Source organism: Ranitomeya imitator, chromosome 2, assembly GCF_032444005.1.
Source record: "Ranitomeya imitator isolate aRanImi1 chromosome 2, aRanImi1.pri, whole genome shotgun sequence".
Classification (NCBI taxonomy): Eukaryota; Metazoa; Chordata; class Amphibia; order Anura; family Dendrobatidae; genus Ranitomeya; species Ranitomeya imitator.
Window position 1 is genome coordinate 405,527,832 of NC_091283.1, and position 22,345 is coordinate 405,550,176.

Here is a 22,345-nt window from a genome sequence, read left to right on the forward strand (position 1 = left end):
TAATGTAATGTATGTACACAGAGACTGCACCAGCAGAATAGTGAGTGCAGCTCTGGGGTATAATGCAAGATGTAACTCAGGATCAGTACAGGATAAGTAATGTAATGTATGTACACAGTGACTGCACCAGCAGAATAGCGAGTGCAGCTCTGGGGTATAATACAGGATGTAACTCAGGATTAGAACAGGATAAATAATGTAATGTATGTACACAGTGACTGCACCAGCAGAATAGTGAGTGCAGCTCTGGGGTATAATACAGGAATAGGCGGAGCCTGTTTGCCGTGTGCTCTGTGTGCTGCCTAGAGAGAGCTCCTGGGAAGGGAGGTAAAGTTTTCCATCCAGGACTTTTTGTCTGCCCCCTTCCCAGGAAAGAAAGCTCATTTTGGGACTGGCCTCCGGGGCTGGGCCCCCGGCTCCCACCTCCCGGTCCAAGCCGGCGGGGGGTGGGAGGACTCCAACTCCGGCTAGGGCCACAAGATCTGGCCAAGGATCCAACATGAAGACCCGGAGGACCCCTGAGGCCGCGGCGGCTCCTTCCCTCGGAGGTAGGCCGAGTACGAGCAGGGGTGCTGCAGCGGTGCCTCTTGGTTGGGGCACCAAGGCGGCTAGAGAATCCGCCCTGGTCTATGGTTCCCGCATCCATGCGCACCTCTGCGAGTATGAGGACGCCTCAAGGAAGCTAAAATCCCTCTGGGGGGAGTTGAGGGTAGCTAAGGAGAGGTCTGACAGGGCCTCCGGCAATAAGAAGGCCGAGCTATCCGCCGCGGTCAAGAAGATCAAGAAATCCATACAAGACCTGGAAAGCCGGAGATGTGAGATCCTGGATGGCAGCGGGCCCTTCCGTGAAAAGCTGGAGAACGATGACCGGTTCAGAGCCATGGCCGGTGGGGCTCTGGAGGGGTCACGGAGCTCCGGCCAGGTGGTGGAGGAGGTGGTAGAGGAGGATGATGAGGAAGAGGAATGTGAGGAGGAGGTCGTGCCCTACCCACCACCTGGTGGCCTGGTAAGAGATCTCCAGGCGTCGCATAGCGGGATAGCCCCCGAGCAGGTGGCTCTCCCGTCAGATTCTGGCCCTTCAGGGGACAGCGGGAGCGAGGGGGAGGATGAGGATGGTGGGAGTAGTAGCAGTGAGGGGGGCTGCCTCGTCATGCAGCAGATCCGGCAGATCGAGTCCCCGGTCCGTTTTAACCAGCTGAGGTTCGGGGATGAGATCTGCGAGGACGAGGCAACCAGGAGGGGGATGAAGAGAAAGGCTAAGAAAAGGAATAAGCAGAAAACATCTACTGTGCAGAAATTCGTGTATGTCCCCCTCTCTGGGGCCCCCCGGTCCCGCTGTGCGGCACCCGCTACCCACCCCGGCTCGGCCTCTGTTGTGGGTCCGCGGCGAGGGAGCGGGGAGATTACAGGCCATGACACGCAGAGCGCTGCCTCTGTTTGTGGTAATGGAGGGGGTAGTGATGTGTCTGATATGGAGCATGATGTGGAGGGCGGCCCAGTGGTGGGCAGGAGAGTGACAGCCGGGACCGCATCTCCGGCGGTGAGCGCTGAGGTGTCTGGGTCCCCCACTTACGGATCCGTTAAAGCTGGATCGCTTCTGGAGACCCAGGCACCTAGTAAAGTAAAGGGGCAGGGGCCTGCGGCTCCAGCAGAGCAGGCTCATAAAAAGAAAATGGTGGAAGCTCCCCTGGCAGGGTCTGCGGTGAAGTCGGGGTCTCCTGCATTGGGGGCACCGCCGCTGGTGGATGCTGAGGGGGAGTGGCCTAGCCTGGGGCCATCCGCTGGAGTTGCTGTGGCCAGGCTGTTTGTGGCCCAGGGTGTGGTGGTGGGGGGTGCTGTGCCTCGGGGGACTGGTACCGCTGGGGGGATTTCTGGGGGTGGATCCAGCTCTGGGTTGGCTCTGGGGGTCCCGCTGCGGCCGGTCTCAGGGGGCGTGGCCTCCTCGGCACCCGCTGCCCATGTAGGAGCAGCTTTGGATAGCTGTCCTGTGCGGCTGGAGGCTGGGGTCGTGGCTTCCAAAGCAAAAGAAAAAAAATGGTCTTAGCTGCGGTCGGCAATGGTGCAGGAACTGCAGCTGCAGCAGATAGCAGCAAGGGCGCCTGACTGGCGGGGTCCCCTGTGTCGGGGGGCTTACCTGCGGTGGGGGCTCCGGCCACAAGGCAGGATGGAGCTGGAGGTGGGTCTGCACCTGACTTCCTACCTGCCAGTGAGAGAGGAAGCTCTGTGCCTGCTGTGGTGGAAGGTAAGACAGTGCTGCTTAAACCCAATGGCAGCAGGACTCTAAAAGGGACAGCAGCACTGTGTGTTCCAAACCCCCCAGCAGGGAAGATGCCACCAGTAGGTGACGGTAGCAGTGGGAAAACAAAACCTGGAAATACCCAAAAGGTGAGGCAAAATAATACTGACCCCAGTGTGCATGTGAGTGAGAGTGCGGTGACTGATGGAGTGGATGAGGAGGATGCGGGTATGGAAGTGTCTGTGGTTGAGGATGCGAGTGGCAGTGCGTCTGAAGTGGCAAGTGTGAATATCGTGGCAAGTGTGAGTACGGTGTCTGATGGTAGTGGGAGAAGGGGGGAGGGGGCCGGTCCATCTGCCCCCCCGGCCACAGGTCTTCTGAGTTATTCGGGGGTGGTGGCTGGAGCCTCGGGGTCTAATCAAGGGGTTTCCTCGCCTCTGGACCTCAGGGATAGCGTCTTGCGGCGCCGTTTCCTGGAGGCCCTCAAAAAGGGAGAACGGACGATCGAAGTAGAGGGAAGAGTGGTGGACTTGGCCTTTTGGCTGGATAGACACGGCCTGGCTGCCTTCTAAGATAAAAGGGAAGGGGAAATGGTTTGGTCCCTCCCGACAGCCGGGCAGGGGGTGGCCTGGCGGAATGTGGTCCGTCTTCGGTGGAGGGGCAGTGAAGCGTGCCCGCCAAGGGCGAGGGTTGTGGAGCTCCTTCTGAAGATGGACTTCAGGGCAACGGACATCTTTGCCCTGATTCATCCGTTTGGCACCTCCTTCTTCGATGTCAGCTTTGTTCGGCCGGAGGGCTTGGAGCTTTTCTGGTCGAATTTTGAACTGGCAAAGGGGGAGCCCGGCTGGCGAGACTTTGCCGTGCAGGCGGTGTCTCGTCAAAATAGTGTAAAGAGGGTGACCGTTCTGACAAGTAACGAGTCACTTTCTGGGGTCGACATAATGACGTGGCTTTCCCGTTATGGGGAAGTCACCGAGGTCCCTAAGAAAAATAGGGACCAGTTTGGCATTTGGTCAGGGGGCTGGACCTTCATGGTAAAGTTGAAGGTTTCAGGAGGTACGGTCACCCACATCCCCTCCTCAGCATTTCTGGGGAGGGACAGAATCCAGATCTTCTACCAGGGGCAACCGAAGGTCTGCCACAGGTGCGGTGATCCCCGCCACTTCAGCGCAGGCTGCAAGGTGCAGAAATGTGCCTTGTGTGGCGGGGTAGGCCATCTTGCCGCAGCCTGTGGTGACATTAGGTGTCACCTGTGTGGTGACCTAGGTCACCCGTATAGCCGCTGCCCCCGTTCCTTTTCCAGCACCATCTCTGGCCCGGCAGGGGGGAGACCCGGGGGGGGGGGGTCCCTGGTGGTGCAGCTTCTGCTGGGGCTGAGGGTGGAGGCTTGAGGGGAGCTGAGGGGTCAGTGAGGAAAGGCGAGGCTGGTACATCTGCCCACCAGTGGCAACAGGTGAGGCGCCGTAAGGGCAGGGGGCAGGATAAGCCTCAGGCAACTGGGGTGATGACTGCCCCCAGCCTGGACGCGGCAGCCGAAGCCTCTGAGGCCCTGGGGGAGAAGGCGGTGAGCGAGGAGATCCGGAGGATGGAGAGGGAGGAGTTGGCTGCTTCTGATAACTCTTCCCAGTATGAAAGTCTGGATGAAGAGGTGGTGGAGCAGCCTAAGAAAACGGGTGACAATCGTACCGGTAAGAGTCGGAAGAAGAAGAAGAACAAGGCTAAAAAATCTAAGCCCCCCCTGGCCACTGGGGTGCCTACGGAAGGGCTCGCCGACTCCCCTCTGATCCCCCTCTCCAATCGGTTCCAAGCCCTCGATGACTCTGCTGTGTCGGAGGTCGGGGGTGAGGGGCCGGACGCAACATCTGGGGTGCCTTCGGGGAATGGTGAGGTCTGTCCTCCGGGGGATTCACACTCCTCTGGGGGGGGACTACCTCGGGGTCCAGGGGCGAGGAATCTATTTCTGGGAAGTCCAGTACTGTAAAGGAGGATATGGACACCTCGGTGTCTTTAAAGAGGAGGGGTGAGTCGGGCTCCTCCTCAGAGGGGAAGAGGAAATCAGGGGGTACGGTTAAAAAACAAGCCATCTAACTCAATCACCCATGATGGCGGAACCTACCCCGTTGACTCTGGCGTCAATTAATGTTGCCAGCATAAAGTCAGATACGGCTAGATTTACGGCCTTTGATTTTTTCACCCGGGTTGAGGCTGATATTTTATTTTTGCAGGAGACCAGACTAACGGACCTGGGGTCCATCTACAAAGCAAAGAGGGAATGGATGAGTGGGCCCTCATACTGGTCTCTTGCGGCCGAGCCGTATAGCGGGGTAGCGGTCCTTTTTAAGACCGTGGAGGTGGAATGCAGACGGGTGATTGAGGTAGAAATGGGGAGATGTTTAGTCCTTGACGTCTTCATGAGGGGACAGGAGCTTCGGCTCATCAATATCTATGGCCCACAATCTAAGTGGGACCGTAAATGTCTCTTCCTGAGGATCAAGCCCTATCTTTTTACAAGCCGGCAGGTGGTCTTCGATGGGGATTTTAATACTGTAACCAGACTCCGTGATAGGGGAGGCCCCGGAGACCGGCTGGCTTATGATAGCGTAGCCTTGAATAGCATAGTAAGCGAAGCTCGCCTGGTGGATGTCCACATCCGGCACACCCCAGGTCACGGGGGTTTCACCTTTTTTAGGGGAAGCAGTAGGTCTAGGATAGATAGGTTTTTTTTAAAGGAGGAAGCCGTCTCTTCTGCAGTGTCCGCTGTTGAGGTGAAGTTCTCCGATCACTGTTTCATTTTCTTTACTTTGAATGTTACAGAGACCCCCCGCATGGGGAGAGGCCTATGGAAGCTGAATTCGTCCCTTCTGGAAGAGGCGGAAGTAAGACAGTCCTTTGAGGAATTTCTTCAGAGCCAGGTACCTCTCTTGGGTCTTTGTAGCAGTAAGTCTGAGTGGTGGGAGATCTTCAAAAGAAGGGTCGCGGGGTTCTTCCGTCAGCTCTTGAGCCTCAGGGGCCTGAACAGGTACCGCCTGTATCGGGAGCTGGGGAGGAAACTCGAGCAGCTCGTCTCGACTGGAGGGGACCGAGAGGAAATCTCCAGGGTGAAGACCTTGCTCAAGGGGTGCCAGTATGATAGGCACACATCCTTGGTTTTTGAGAGGGATTTCAGGAGGTACCGCTCACCCGACCCTTACAGAAACTGCAGGTTGTCAGTGAATTGTAAGATGGTGAGAGGACTGATTGACAGTATGGGGTCCCTGAACAGATCCAAATCGGGGATTCTGGAGGTGGTCAGATCCTTCTACTTGCACCTCTTGGGGAGGAGGGATCCTGATCGAGATGAGATGTCGGCTTTCCTGACTGAAACCATCCCTGAGCCAGGGGATGACCCCTCTCTTCATATTTTGACAGAATCAATCAGGGAAGAGGAAGTGAGACGGGCGATTGATGGGCTCCGGCCCAAAAAGTCGCCCGGTCCGGATGGCTTAACATCCGAGTTCTACAAGACTTTTAGGGACTCTTTGGTCCCCCTCTTGACTGAGATGTTTAATGAGTGTCTCTCCTCGGACATTCTGCCCAGTTCAATGAGGAAGTCAGCCCTGATTATCCTGTCAAAGGGTAAAGACTCGTCCCGTATTGGGAATTGGCGTCCCATAGCGCTTCTCAATACGGACCGAAAGGTTCTGGCAAAGGTGCTTTTTAATCGGTTGGTGCAGTTTGCGCCCCGGCTCCTTTCGGGGGCCCAGCACTGCTCTGTTCCAGGCCGCAGTACATTTAGTGCTGTGCTCGGTGTCCGGGAGGCAGTGGAGCAGGGCAGGGCAGGTCACTGGAAGGGGTACTTGCTGTCCTTAGATCAGGCGAAGGCCTTTGACCGGGTTAACCATGAGTACCTCTGGTCCGTCCTTCTGAGATATGGTCTGCCTGGGAGGTTTGTTGATTGGTTGAGAGTTTTATACAATGGGGCAGAGACTTTTCCGCTCGTGAACGGTTGGGTCGGACACCCTTTTGAGGTGAGGTCTGGTGTCCGCCAGGGCTGTCCTCTGAGCCCACTGTTATACGTGTTTGCGATCGACCCCCTTTTAAGGAGGGTGGAGCGTGGACCGTTGGTGGGAGTCGGGATGGACCAGGCGGATCCTGAGGCCGCCTTGAGGGTAGTGGCGTACGCTGACGATGTTTCCCTTTTTGTATCCTCGAGAGAGGAGGCAGATTGGGTGATGTCTGAGGTTGAACGCTACTCGGTGGCATCCGGATCCATGATCAACCGGGACAAGTGTGAGAGTCTCTGGCTGGGAGGGGGAGATCCAAGTTTTGATCTCCCGGACACCCTTCCAGGGCCTCAGGCCACAGCAAAAATATTAGGCATCAGTTTCGGCCCGGGGGACTATCCCCAGCAAAACTGGGAGGGCAGACTTAAGATTGCCGCTCAGAAGGTGAATCAGTGGAAGGGTTGGTCTTTGACCCTAAGGGAAAGGGTTAGTCTTGCCAAGGGCTATTTGCTTCCTTTGCTAATATATCTGGGCACCGTCTGCATCTTGCCAGAGCCTCTTTGGACATGGGTTTACAGCCTGTTTTTCCAATTATTATGGGGAAATAGGCTGAACCTAATCAAGAGGGAGGTCACGTACCGCACGAGGAGACTAGGAGGGTTGGGTATGGTCAACCCAGTGGTGTTTCTAATAATCACCTTTATTAAGGCAAACATCGCCAACCTCTGGTTAGAGAGGGCTCCTCTGTGGGTATTCTCCTGTAGGGGGTGGTTTCGGCCTTTCTTCCAGGAATGGGAGACAGGAGGGCAGGTGAAGGACCTTCGTACACCTCATGGGCATCTTCCGGCTTATGCTACCCCAGTTCTGAAGGTGATCCGTCGGTGGGGTCTGGGAGTGTGGGAGATCAGGACCATGTTGAGAAGATTTCTTGACAATAGGGTACTGTTGACCCACTTTCAGAAGCCCCTGGCGCTCAGGGATTGCCCAAGCTGGGATCTGGAGATGGGGCTCGGGTTATTGAACTCTAAGCGGATCCCCTTGAAGTTTTGGGACTTGGCTTGGCGCTGCTTCCATGGGAAGCTGTATGTGAGGGACAACCTGAAGTGCAGACGCTCTGATGACCGGGATTGTCCCCGCGAGGAGTGTGGCGGCATGCTTGAAAGCATGGAGCATTTCCTGCTTCGGTGTTCCTTTAATACAGAGGTCTATAGCAGGGTGGGTGCTTCCATTGGCTGGCCCAGGCTGGCAGGCCTTTCCTATGCGGAGTGGGCCTATGGGGCATTCAGGTCCCTTGGTGGCCGAGATCGGGGCACTGTTTTCTTGGTTAGTTTAGTAACTAGGTTCCACACGTGGAATGCACGGTGTCTAGTGTCTAGTGTCTACTCAGCGGAAAGTCCTCCCCAGGGAAGAGGTGATTAGGAACATCCTGGGTGACCTGGCAAAAGTGCGCGTGCTGGAGTTTGAGAGGCTGGGTGCAGGGAGGGCCTCTCTTCTATGGAGGGGTTTCTCCTTTAATGTGCCCTAGGGAGAGTTAGGTTCTGTGTGCCTGTGATAGCGTTGAGTTAGTCTTTTTTATCTTTTTATTTTTATTTTGTAGGGTCAGATAGATGTGTAGGGACAGGGAGGGACAGATAGGGACAGTCTTTAGGGACAGGTAGTTAGTATTAGGTTGGTAGTGAGGGTCAGTGAGGGACAGATAGGGGCAGGTAGGGAGAGATTGGTAGGGCTATAGGGACAGGATTTTCTCTTTTGTGTTGTTAGGGAGGGTCAGGGTGATGTGCAGTAGATTAGGGTGAGAGCCTCTGGTCTCCAGTTCCTGGTGCTGGGCTGTAACCCTCACTTACAGATTTTTGTTTTGTAATTGGTAACCTGGGTATAGGGCTTGCAAGCATTGAACTTGGGCCTGTTCTTTGGTCATGGTTAAGGTGTGTAGTGGTTATTATTATTATGTTATTATTGATATGTTATTATAAGGTTGTATATATATGTTACATGTGTATTATGATACGTGTAGGGGGATTTAGTTTAGGTGGGGTGGGGGGTTTCTTGGGGGGTGGGGGAATGGGTTTTGGAGAATGGACGTCCGGCGGGATGCCAAGAAGAGGAAAAAAGGCCATAAACTTTTATGGACCTTGCTGTATAGGAAAGGCCACAAACTTTGGTGGGACCTGGTGTGATAGGCCACAAACTCTCGTGGGACCTGGTGTGATAGGCCACAAACTTTTGTGGGACCTTTGGCGGAATGGTGGTGGTATAGTTTAGGAGGGGAAAAAAAAAAGGAAAAAAAAAATTATAAAAAAAAAATATAAAATAAAAAAAATATATAAAAATATATGATTAAGTTTCGGCCAGGTGGCCTATTTACTTTGTTTAGGGCAGTTGGCCGACTTGTTTATTTTTCTAGGGATGAATGCGTGGGTATGTGTGTATGAGGGGGAAAAAGGATATAGGTTGAGGTCTCTTCCCTTGCTGGGGGTATTAATGAAATGGAGGAACATTTTGTTTGTATAAATCTGCTGGACATTGGACTTTTTGGGGATTGTAAATAATTTGTTTTGTTATTGAGTTTGTCTGTAAGCTTTGCCTGTAAGTTTTGTTTTGTACTTTTATAATAAAAAGAGATACAGGATGTAACTCTGGTTCAGTACAGGATCAGTAATGTAATGTATGTACACAGTGACTCCACCAGCAGAATAGTGAGTGCAGCTCTGGGGTATAATACACGATGTAACTCAGGATCAGTACGGGTTAAGTAATGTAATGTATGTACTCAGTGACTGCACCAGCAGAATAGTGAGTGCAGCTCTGGGGTATAGTACAGGATGTAACTCAGGATCAGTACAGGTTAAGTAATGTAATGTATGTACAGTGACTGCACCAGCAGAATAGTGAGTGCAGCTCTGGAGTATAATGCAGGATGTAACTCAGGATCAGTAAAGGATAAGTAATGTATGTACACAGTGACTGCACCAGCAGAATAGTGAGTGCAGCTCTGGGGTATAATACAGGATGTAACTCAGGATCAGTACAGGATAAGTAATGTAATGTATGTACACAGTGACTGCACCAGCAGAATAGTGAGTGCAGCTCTGGGGTATAATACAGGATGTAACTCAGGATCAGTACAGGATAAGTAATGTAATGTATGTACACAGTGACTGCACCAGCAGAATAGTGAGTGCAGCTCTGGAGTATAATGCAGGATGTAACTCAGGATCAGTAAAGGATAAGTAATGTAATGTATGTATACAGTGACTGCACCAGCAGATTGTATTACCAATGACTATGATTAGATTATAATGGGAATATAATTCTTGAAAAAAAGATAAAAAAAGATAAAAGTAAAATGTATAAACAGTCTGTACATATCTATATGATTGCAGCTCTGGTCCTTAAAATATAATTTGCAGTGTGAATCTAAAGATAACATTTGAATAGAATGTGCCATACTCTACAGCACTAATTATATTAATGCTCATACTTTGTTAAATGACTACATAATCACAAAATAATATTGTGTAGAGTGACACAATACTACTATACACTGACAAAACTGACATTTAATTCTCAACTCCTTGCAACACATAGATACAATATTACACTCCACAGAAGATCCAAAATTAGGTAGTTAGCCATTTATCTCCTTTAATGATTTTGATAAACACCCACTAAATTATACTGTCATACCATGTGTAAATGATACTTCATGCATCTCCTAATTAAGATGGACACACAATCCCAAAATAGTGCTGTCATATTTTGTTCAACTACTACGACCTGCTCCTCCAAATGCTGCAGAATACCCAAGTAATATAATCTGCAATAATACTGCCATATTTTGCCCAACTATAATAATTTCCAAACGATATAGCTACATAATATCTATATAATACAGCCATATAAACATAAAGTAACTAGATGGTGGCCCGATTCTAACGCATCAGGTATTCTAGAATATGTACAGTGGGGCAAAAAAGTATTTAGTCAGTCAGCAATAGTGCAAGTTCCACCACTTAAAAAGATGAGAGGCGTCTGTAATTTACATCATAGGTAGACCTCAACTATGGGAGACAAACTGAGAAAAAAAAATCCAGAAAATCACATTGTCTGTTTTTTTAACATTTTATTTGCATATTATGGTGGAAAATAAGTATTTGGTCAGAAACAAAATTTCATCTCAATACTTTGTAATATATCCATTGTTGGCAATGACAAAGGTCAAACGTTTTCTGTAAGTCTTCATAAGGTTGCCACACACTGTTGTTGGTATGTTGGCCCATTCCTCCATGCAGATCTCCTCTAAAGCAGTGATGTTTTTGGCTTTTCGCTTGGCAACACAGACTTTCAACTCCCTCCAAAGGTTTTCTATAGGGTTGAGATCTGGAGACTGGCTAGGCCACTCCAGGACCTTGAAATGCTTCTTACAAAGCCACTCCTTCGTTGCCCTGGCGGTGTGCTTTGGATCATTGTCATGTTGAAAGACCCAGCCATGTTTCATCTTCAATGCCCTTGCTGATGGAAGGAGGTTTGCACTCAAAATCTCACGATACATGGCCCCATTCATTCTTTCATGTACCCGGATCAGTCGTCCTGGCCCCTGTGCAGAGAAACAGCCCCAAAGCATGATGTTTCCACCACCATGCTTTACAGTAGGTATGGTGTTTGATGGATGCAACTCAGTATTCTTTTTCCTCCAAACACGAAAAGTTGTGTTTCTACCAAACAGTTCCAGTTTGGTTTCATCAGACCATAGGACATTCTCCCAAAACTCCTCTGGATCATCCAAATGCTCTCTAGCAAACTTCAGACGGGCCCGGACATGTACTGGCTTAAGCAGTGGGACACGTCTGGCACTGCAGGATCTGAGTCCATGGTGGCGTAGTGTGTTACTTATGGTAGGTCTTGTTACATTGGTCCCAGCTCTCTGCAGTTCATTCACTAGGTCCCCCCGCGTGGTTCTGGGATTTTTGCTCACCGTTCTTGTGATCATTCTGACCCCACGGGGTGGGATTTTGCGTGGAGCCCAAGATCGAGGGAGATTATCGGTGGTCTTGTATGCCTTCCATTTTCTAATTATTGCTCCCACTGTTGATTTCTTCACTCCAAGCTGGTTGGCTATTGCAGATTCAGTCTTCCCAGCCTGGTGCAGGGCTACAATTTTGTTTCTGGTGTCCTTTGACAGCTCTTTGGTCTTCACCATAGTGGAGTTTGGAGTCAGACTGTTTGAGGGTGTGCACAGGTGTCTTTTTATACTGATAACAAGTTTAAACAGGTGCCATTACTACAGGTAATGAGTGGAGGAAAGAGGAGACTCTTAAAGAAGAAGTTACAGGTCTGTGAGAGCCAGAAATCTTGATTGTTTGTTTCTGACCAAATACTTATTTTCCACCATAATATGCAAAAAAAATGATAAAAAAACAGACAATGTGATTTTCTGGATTTTTTTTCTCAGTTTGTCTCCCATAGTTGAGGTCTACCTATGATGTAAATTACAGACGCCTCTCATCTTTTTAAGTGGTGGAACTTGCACTATTGCTGACTGACTAAATACTTTTTTGCCCCACTGTATGTAGTTTATTTATGAAGTTTTCAGAATAATGCAATTTATACACAGGATTCGGCCGGTCTGGAGTGACCAATTAGCGAAGCGTGGTTCAAATTCCACGCCAATTCGCAGCCGGAATGCGCCAGTCGCTGATTGGTCACGCCTGGCCGGCTATGAACAATCAGTCAAGCTAGGGCCTGCTCCAGGATTTTGAGGGCCCCGGGCAAAAGAGTCTCAGTGGGCCCCCCTCTTTAACACATACCACGATTCATGATGCACAGATACAGCAGAGAAATATACCACAGCCAAGTAGCATATAACACAGCCAACGCAGTATATAACACAGCCCACATGGCATATAGCATAGCCACGTAGCATATAGCACAGCTACGTAGCATATAGCACAGGCCACGTAGTATATTACACAGCCCACGTAGCATATAGCATAGCCACATAGCATTTAACAGCCCACGTAGCATATAACACAGCCCACGTAGCATATAGCATAGCCACGTAGCATTTAACAGCCCACGTAGCATATAACAGCCCACGTAGCATATTGCACAGCCACGAAGTATATAGCACAGCCCATGTAGTATATAGCACAGCCCACGTAGTATATAGCACAGCCCACATAGTATATAGCACAGGCCACGTAGTATATAGCACAGCTCACACAGTATATAACACAGCCCACGCAGTATATCGCACAGCCCATGTAGTATATAAAACAGCCCACGCAGTATATAGCACAGCCCACATAGTATATAACAGCCCAAGTAGTATATTACACAGGTTTGTAGTATATAACAAAGCCAAGATAGCATATAACACAGCCACATAGTATCTAGCACAGCCACGTAGTATATTGCCCAACCACGTATATTGCACAGCTACGTAGTATATAGCACAGGCCACGTAGTATATAACACAGGCCACATAGTATATAACACAGCCACATAGTATATAGCACAGCCACGTAGTATATTGCCCAACCACGTAAACTGCACAGCTACATAGTATATAGCACAGCCCACGTAGTATATTGCACAGCTCATGCAGTATAAAACACAGCCACGTAGTATATTGCCCAGCCACATAATATATTGCACAGCCACGTTGTATATAGCACAGCCCACGCAGTATATAACACAGAGACGCAGTATATAGCACAGCTCATGCAATATATAACACAGCCCATGTAGTATCTAACACAGCCCACGTAGTATATATATATATATATATATATATATGTGGGCACCTTATCCTTGTTAAAAAAATTAAAATAAAAAATAGTTATATACTCACCTTCTGGCAGCCCCCGGATCCAGGTGAGGTGTTTAGCGATGCTCCTCGCGACGCTCCGGTCCCAAGAATGCATTGCGGTCTTGCGAGATGATGACGTAGCGGTCTCGCGAGACCGCTAAGTCATCATCGCGCAAGACCGCAATGCATGGGCTGGAGCATTGTGAGGAGCGGGAAAGGCGCCGGAAGATGAGTATATAATGATTTTTTATTTTTTTATTATTTTTAACATTAGATCTTACTATTGATGCTAAATAGGCAGCATCAATAGTAAAAAGTTGGTCAGATGGGGTTAATAGCAGCGTTAACGGACTGCATTACACCGCAGCATAACGCGGTGTAACGCAGCCATTAACTCTGTGTGAGCGCTGACTGGGGGGCACTGATGGAGAGTAGGAAGAGGCGAATTCGCGGCCTGACTGTGCCAATCAGCGACGCGGGATTTCCGTTACAGACAAACAGACGGAAGTACCCCTTAGATGATTATATACTGTAGATAGATACTAACTTATTGTGCATTGTCCAACTACTACAATTCCCAAATAGAATCCAAACAAATCAGCCATAGAATCCCCAAATAATGCTACCATACATTGCCCTTCTGCTACAGTTTCTAAATAATATGACCAAATAGTCCCCCAAATAATATAGCCAATGTATCGTAAAACAATGCTGCTATACATTGCCCAATTATTAAAATTACCAAATAGTGCCCAACTAATACAGCCATACACCGCTTAAACAACATGATACATTGCCAAAAATAATGCAGATGTAATATTATCACTATTACTCCATGATCCTACATTGTGAGCTGGTTGCATCATAGCATTGAAATATCCTGGGAACCTTTCCTACCTTTATGTGGGCACCTAGGGGAATTTTTTATATGTAATTTTTGGCACTCTGGGCAGTTCCGATGTGTGGGATAATTGCTATAATAGACAAGACCTGCCCTTCATGCATATTTACTACTCATTAGAATCTCCTACTAGCTAGAGCACCACATTCACTAAACTAGCAGCATTGATGGTCAACCACTGAACCAGCAGGAGGTAAGCATTTACAGATGAGCTAAGGCATAGTCAATTTTGACTTAGGGTCATTTATGAACATTGATTTCTAAGGAACTTCTTGTCTTTTCACTGGGTTTACAATGAGTAAGAATTATGATGGTGGCCACCACGTCCCCAACTTCGTGTGGAGACCTCAGGCCCCACTTTCCTCGAGATTTTTTCCACTTTTTCTTGCAAATCTGAGAATCTAGTAAGGCATCAAAACTTTTTGTGGTCTACTTAGTTTGTCATACTCAGTGCTAGTAACTGTAGAAAGAAATCTAGATATCCTAAAGGAATTACCGGTATATTGATGCTGCCACACCTTTAGTAAATATCTGGCAGGTTTTTTTAAAAAAGGTAGGAATGGGTAAGAATGAGATATGGCAATAGGCAGGTAGTAAATAAAAATAAGAGCAAAGGAAAACAAGCTGAAGGCATAAGGAATCGAAAATGAGCTATTGATATAACTGGTGCCAAGTTGCCAACACCTTTAGTAAATATCCTGCAGGTCTTCAAAGTAAAGATAGGCATGGGCCATGATGATCAATGGTGATCAATGGCAAAGAAATACAAGCTCAAGGCGTTAAGTATAAAGTATCGTCACTAATATAATGGGTGCTAAGTCGCCAATTTGCCCCTTTGAAACCTGCCAACGTTTTATGGTTGGTTACAATAGGACTCAATGAAAAATTCATAGTTGTTTTCTTAAATAAATTGTCTCAATGCACAAGTGGCATTGAGTAATACGCAGATTTTATTGGCACCTGTTGTATCCACATGAGAAATAATTAGCAAAAGTGTAACTTGAAGCTCCGCGGCCCCAGTGCAGAGTTTTCAAATGGACCCTCGAGGTCCTATGTGCACGGCATGATTACCTTACATGACCCAGATAAACTCTGTTGTGAAAACCAAGATAGACTATAATGATGATGACACACCTTTACTAAATATGTGACAGATCTTCCGAGAAAAGGTAGGACCTGTCAGAAACGAGATATGGTGACGGGTGATAAATTGTGCAAATACAGGAGCAATGAAAAACAGGGTCAATGCATTAAGGATAGAATAATGGTTACATGCTTTCCAACTTTGAAAGTTGGCATCGTGAAGCCAGTCAGTATTACATAAACCAAAGAGCCCTGCCAGGAATTTTAAGCTGCTCTGACTCCAACAAGCCTATTCTACACTCCTCCATGTCCGTTCTGCCACCTCACTTTTCATATTCTCCAACCCTGCCAACGACTCGTAAAAGGGTTGATTGTGACTTGTAGGATTGCTACTTCCAACAGGTGGTGCTATAGAGTTCAAGTCCTTTTTTTCTCTGAAGAGGCAATTTGCATATTCAATTTCCCAGAGGAGCATTGCATGGCGAATAAGCCTCTTTACCTTGACAAGCCAGAGCTGGTATGTCACTTTCCACAAGGAGAAACCTTACCCCTTAGACCTGGTCCTCCTAATAAGCCGGGATACAAAAAACCCATGTAAAACTCTTATTTCCTCAAGGTTTCATCATGGTCCAGGAGATTTTCCAACTCTTCCAGAACTGTAGGAGGTGTCTCTCTTTTGCAGAAGCCTCCCTGACATTTCAAGAGGGTTTGCAAGTAGAGATAAAATGGATACCATTTTGATAATTGACACTTTTTAAATCTGCAATCAATTTCTCTTAGGATGAAACAGATTTCAATAATTTCCACGAAAATTTAAAATAACCAATACATTTCGTTCAACTTCACAATTGTGTTCCACTTGTTGTTGATTCTTCACCAAAAATTTACATTTGGTATCTTTATGTTTGAAGCATGATATGTGGGAAAAGGTTGAAAAGTTCCAGGGGGCCAAATACTTTCGCAAGGCACTAGTAACATACATAGTAACATAGTAACATAGTTAGTAAGGCCAAAAAAAGACATTTGTCCATCCAGTTCAGCCTATATTCCATCATAATAAATCCCCAGATCTACGTCCTTCTACAGAACCTAATAATTGTATGATACAATATTGTTCTGCTCCAGGAAGACATCCAGGCCTCTCTTGAACCCCTCGACTGAGTTCGCCATCACCACCTCCTCAGGCAAGCAATTCCAGATTCTCACTGCCCTAACAGTAAAGAATCCTCTTCTATGTTGGTGGAAAAACCTTCTCTCCTCCAGACGCAAAGAATGCCCCCTTGTGCCCGTCACCTTCCTTGGTATAAACAGATCCTCAGCGAGATATTTGTATTGTCCCCTTATATGCTTATACATGGTTATTAGATCGCCCCTCAGTCGTCTTTTTTCTAGACTAAATAATCCTAATTTCGCTAATCTATCTGGGTTTTGTAGTTCTCCCATCCCCTTTATTAATTTTGTTGCCCTCCTTTGTACTCTCTCTAGTTCCATTATATCCTTCCTGAGCACCGGTGCCCAAAACTGGACACAGTACTCCATGTGCGGTCTAACTAGGGATTTGTACAGAGGCAGTATAATGCTCTCATCATGTGTATCCAGACCTCTTTTAATGCACCCCATGATCCTGTTTGCCTTGGCAGCTGCTGCCTGGCACTGGCTGCTCCAGGTAAGTTTATCATTAACTAGGATCCCCAAGTCCTTCTCCCTGTCAGATTTACCCAGTGGTTTCCCATTCAGTGTGTAATGGTGATATTGATTCCTTCTTCCCATGTGTATAACCTTACATTTATCATTGTTAAACCTCATCTGCCTCATCTGCCACCTTTCAGCCCAAGTTCCCAACTTATCCAGATCCATCTGTATCTGGTAATAAAGAATTTCTGAGGAAATGGCAGTGAATAGACACCAAAATCTAGATACTGGGTAGAATTGGTGCAAATTGATTTGTAGGATCTTGTCCAGTGGCTGCGGAATATGTTGGCGCTGTATAAATAAAAAATAATATTATTATTATTAGTGGCCACATCAGTAATTTGTAGACATCAGATGGAAGGTTTTAGAACCTAGTACTACCTACAAGCATCCACGGCCTGGTGCATCATCACATGTGCTTTTCACTGCAACATTGAGTTGACGTCAGGATGGGTATTCAAAAGAGCCAAGAATGCCGTGACGTAAGAAGTGGCAGTTCACAGGACTCCTATCTGACATCAGGAGATTACTGAAATGACCACTCAGTCAGATCCTGTGAATTGATTTGAATCACCACTAATATTTGTGCTTGATAGACTGTAGACCTAAAGATTTGGACTAAAATTCACTGATACAGTAGAAGCCAGCTTGCCAACATCTAAATATTTACACAATTTGTTTTAATGGAAACTCAATGTACCTAGTTCACATTACTGATAATGACCTTCAAAGCCATCCACACCCTGTCTCCTCCATATATTTCTCACCTAATCTACCGATATCTTCCCTCACGTAATCTCCGGTCCTCCCAAGACCTCCTTCTCTCCTCCACACTTATTCGCTCCTCACCTAATCGCGTCCAAGACTTCTCCTGAATATCCCCCATCCTCTGGGATGCTTTGCCCCAACACGTCCGACTATCACCCACATTCGGATCCTTCAGACGGAACCTGAAAACACACCTATTCAAGAAAGCCTACAGCCTGGAATAACCCCGCTGTCTCCTCACTACCACCGGAGCTACCCCCTCACCAACACTGGAGCTGCCACAACAATAAGAGGACAAGGGTTTGGTTGGCACCAGGGTATAAGGGTACAAAGGTAGCAATTCCACCCAAGTCCTGGTATTAATATAAAGGGTGCCAGTTCACCAATGGTTTACCCTGCCTAAATATCAACTTGTAATTGGATGTAATAGGTTTCAGTAAGCATTGCGTAGATGTCTTGTCGATGATAGCTTCTCGAGGCATAGGTGGCACAGAGTAATAAGTGGGATTTTATTTGGCACCTGCTGTATCTTACATACAGTTGTGCTCAAAAGTATACAAACCCCAGCAGACTTTTTGCTTTCTTGGCCTTTTTTCAGAGAATATGAATGATAACACCAAAACTTTTTCTCCACTCATGGTTAGTGGTTGGGCGAAGCCATTTATTGTCAAACTACTGTGTTTCTCTTTTTAAATCATAATGACAACTCAAAACATCCAAATGACCCTGATCAAAAGTTCACATACCCCATTTCTTAATACCGTGTATTGCCCCCTCTAAAATCAATGACAGCTTAAAGTCTTTTGTGGTAGTTGTGGATGAGGTTATTTATTTTCTCAGATGGTAAAGCTGCCCACTCTTGTTGGCAAAAAGCCTCCAGTTCCTGTAAATTCCTGGGCTGTCTAGCATGAACTGCGTGCTTGAGATCTCCCCAGAGTGGCTCAATGATATTGAGGTCAAGAGACTGAGATGGCCACTCCAGAACCTTCACTTTCAACTGTAGGTTGAAAGAAGACATATGTCCATCAGGTTCAACCTTTCTCTGTTATAATGAATCAGTAGAGGAGTAACTAGATTTGATGGTAGACAACACCAGTTTTATAGAGGTGAGCTCTGTTACACATTTTTTAATTGGAGTTTCAAGTTTCGCCTCCTCTTGGCACCTGGTGTATTTTTATAAAAGGAGACAATGCATGAACGTTTATGTACCTACCAGTGTATGTATCCAATAATGATATGATTGCAAAGCTTTATAATAGGTGACCCATTGATGCAAGCAACATTACAAAGAGGAGATGGAAAAGTACATGTACAGTGAAAGCTTACTCAGGCGTACGGGCATCAATAACTCAGACAGAATGTAAATAAATAACAGAAAGTATTTTCCCATTTGCTATGTTACCTTATCGAAACGATCTGTTGCTGGAGTCAGCTTTTCCTTTTATTATGTTGTGTATACCGTAAGAATGACCGGTCATCACAATTCAGTCTTGGCTGACTGATATCAGCACAAAAAGGGAAACAAAGTTTGAGTTTGCCCATTGGCTTATTAAATTGAAGTTAGATAAAATGTTTAATTTTTCTTTTTTTTTTATGTTGACTCATTACATACCGTGTTTTCGGAGTATAACATGCACTGGACCATATGACACACCTAGGTTTTAGAGGAGGAAATTAGAAAAAAATTGAAGCAAAAAATGTGGTCAATTCTATACCTAATATCCCCTATCCTGGTATGCACGGCTCCTATACCCCTATCCTGGTATGCATGGCCCCCTCATCCCGATCCTGGTATGCAGGGCCCCATCTCTGTCCTGTTATGCATGGCCCCATCCTTATCCTGGTATGCATGGCCCGCATCTCCCTCCTGGTATGCATGGTCCCAATCCCTATCCTGATATACAGGGACACCATCTCTGTCCTGGTATGCATGGCCTCATCCTTATCCTAGTATGATTGGCCCCCATGCATGGCAGGGAAGTCATGCGCTGCTAACAAGCCACAGAGGACAGCTGCCGGAATACTCAATGCTCTACACGTCTCAACTATGTGCAGCACAGTGAGTATTCATTGTTCTTTAACTAGCACAGTGTCCACCACAGCCTCCGGTTTACTGCAGCTGCCGGGCTTTCACATGTCCCCCCCTCGCTACTAAAGGAAAGAATATTCATCGCCTATGGGAGTGGAATGCAGTGAATATTCATCGCCTTAAGTATCTGGCACACTCGAACGCCCGGCAGCTGCAAGAAGCCGGCTGCTGAGGCTAACAGCATGTCGCCTATTAAAGAAAAATAAATCACTCCTTTCCACGCCCATGAAGCAAAAAGTGCGTCTTATAGTCCAAAAAGTATGGTAATTTATAATCGTGAGGATATAATGTAGATCACTAGGCTCTAATTATATCTGCAGCGTAATCTTACGACTCTTCCCTCCGCAATCAATTTAATTTTCTTCTTCCCAGAGTCCTAACTTTTTTTCTATTTTTTCATCAACATAGCAGTATGAGAGCTTGATTTTTTTTTTTTTCAGGACAGGTTGTAGTTTTGAATTACACCATTCATTTTACTACATAATCTACTGAAAAAAATGAAATGGTGAGAGAAAAAGGAATTTCGGCCTGGTTTTGTAGCTTTTGTTTTTTATAATATACTGTATAATATATCTTTAAGCTTAGTGTTATTATTTTTTGTAAAAAAAAATCTGAAATTTATAAAAGGAAAAAAAAAGAAATGGTTTGTGTCACCATTTATATATCCATTTTTGCATCTATTAAGCCATGTTTTAGTTCAGCAAATTTCAGTTTCCATTGATACAATTTTAGAAACACACTAGCTGAAGAGCCCGGCGCTGCCTGGGCATAGTAAATATCTGTGGTTAGTTATAGCACCTCACTTCTCTTATTTTCCCATCACGCCTCTCATTTTCCCAATCACATCTTTCATTTTCCCCCTCATATCTCTCATTTTCTCCCTTACACCTCTCATTTTCTCCCTCACTCCTCTCATTCCCCCTAACACTTGTCATTTCGACCTCACATCTGTCATTTTCCGATCACTCCACTATTTTCCCTCACTCCTCTTTCGACCCCACATCTGTCATTTTCCGATCACTCCACTATTTTCCCTCACTCCTCTCATTTTGCACTCACACCTTTTCATTTTCACCTCAGTATATACATGTTTGTCATCTCCCTTATATATAGTATACACCTGTATGTCATCTCCTGTATATAGTATATACCTGTATGTCATCTCCCCTGTATATATAATATACCTGCTGTGTGTCATCTCCCCTGTATATAGTATACACCTGTATGTTATCTCCTCCTATATATAGTATATACCTGTATGTCATCTCCTTCTATATATAGTATATACCAGTATGTCCTCTCCTCCTGTATATAGTATATACCTGTGTGTCATCTCCCCTGTATATAGTATATATCTGTGTGTCATCTCCTCCTGTATATAGTATATACCTGTATGTCATCTTCTATATATAGCATATACCTGTATGTCATCTCCTCCTGTATATAGTATATGCCTGTAGGTCATCTGCTCCTGTATATAGTATATACCTGTGTGTCATCTCCTCCTGTATATAGTATATACCTGTATGTCATCTCCTCCTGTATATATATGTACCTGTATGTCACCTCCTCCTCTATATAGTATATACCTGTGTGTCATCTCTCCTGTATATAGTATATATCTGTGTGTCATCTCCCCTGTATATAGTACATACCTGTGTGTCATCTCCTCCTGTATTAGACCTCGTTCACACATTATTTGCTCAGTATTTTTACCTCAGTATTTGTAAGATAAATTGGCAGCCTGATAAATCCCCAGCCAACAGGAAGCCCTCCCCCTGGCAGTATATATTAGCTCACACATACACATAATAGACAGGTCATGTGACTGACAGCTGCCGTATTTCCTATATGGTACATTTGTTGCTCTTGTAGTTTGTCTGCTTATTAATCTAATTTTTATTTTTGAAGGATAATACCAGACTTGTGTGTGTTTTAGGGCGAGTTTCGTTTGTCAAGTTGTGTGTGTTGAGTTGCGTGTGGCGACATGCATGTAGCGACTTTTGTGAGATGAGTTTTGTGTGGCAACATGCATGTAGCAACTTTTTGTGTGTCGAGTTGCATGTGACAGGTTAGTGTAGCCAGTTGTGTGCAGCAAGTTTTGCGCATGGCGAGTTTTGCGCATGGCGAGTCTTATGTGTGGTGCCTTTTGAGTATGTGCAAGTTGTGTGTGAGGCAACTTTTGCATGTGCTGCAACTTTTGTACATGTGGCAATTTTTCCGCGTGTGCAAGTTTTGCGTGTGGCGAGTTTTCCATGAGGTGAGTTTTGCACTTGTGGCGAGTTTTGCGTGAGCCTAGTTTTTGCATGTGGCGAGTTTTGCGTGTGGCGAGTTTTGAGCGGCGACTTTTGTGTTTCGACTTTTATGTGGCGAGGTTGGTGTATGTGTGGTGAAATGTGTGCTGAGGGTGGTATATGTGTTCAAGCACGTGGTAGTGTGTGGCGCATTTTGTGTGTGTCCATATCCCCGTGTGGTGAGTATCCCATGTCAGGGCCCCACCTTAGCAACTGTACGGTATATACTCTTTGGCGCCATCGCTCTCATTCTTTAAGTCCCCCTTGTTCACATCTGGCAGCTGTCAATTTGCCTCCAACACTTTTCCTTTCACTTTTTCCCCATTATGTAGATAGGGGCAAAATTGTTTGGTGAATTGGAAAGCGCGGGGTTAAAATTTTGCCTCACAACATAGCCTATGACGCTCTCAGGGACCAGACGTGTGACTGTGCAAAATTTTGTGGCTGTGGCTGCGACGCCTCCAACACTTTTCCTTTCACTTTTTTCC

The 22,345-nt window shown here is 46.4% G+C and overlaps 1 protein-coding gene across 5 annotated transcripts in view; it reads left to right on the forward strand.

The window, feature by feature from the left end:
- LOC138664194 (uncharacterized) overlaps positions 1 to 22,345 on the forward strand; it is a 72,672-nt gene that overhangs the window by 6,395 nt on the left and 43,932 nt on the right. Inside the window, exon 3 of one of the 5 annotated variants that reach the window (XM_069750680.1) lies at positions 5,051 to 5,148. The exons of 3 other annotated variants lie outside the window; for them this stretch is intronic. The gene's annotated coding sequence lies outside the window, so the exon portion shown is untranslated. Of the gene's footprint in view, positions 1 to 5,050; positions 5,149 to 14,065; positions 14,125 to 22,345 lie in introns of those variants that run through there. One more of the 5 variants, XM_069750681.1, reaches the window with a different exon arrangement.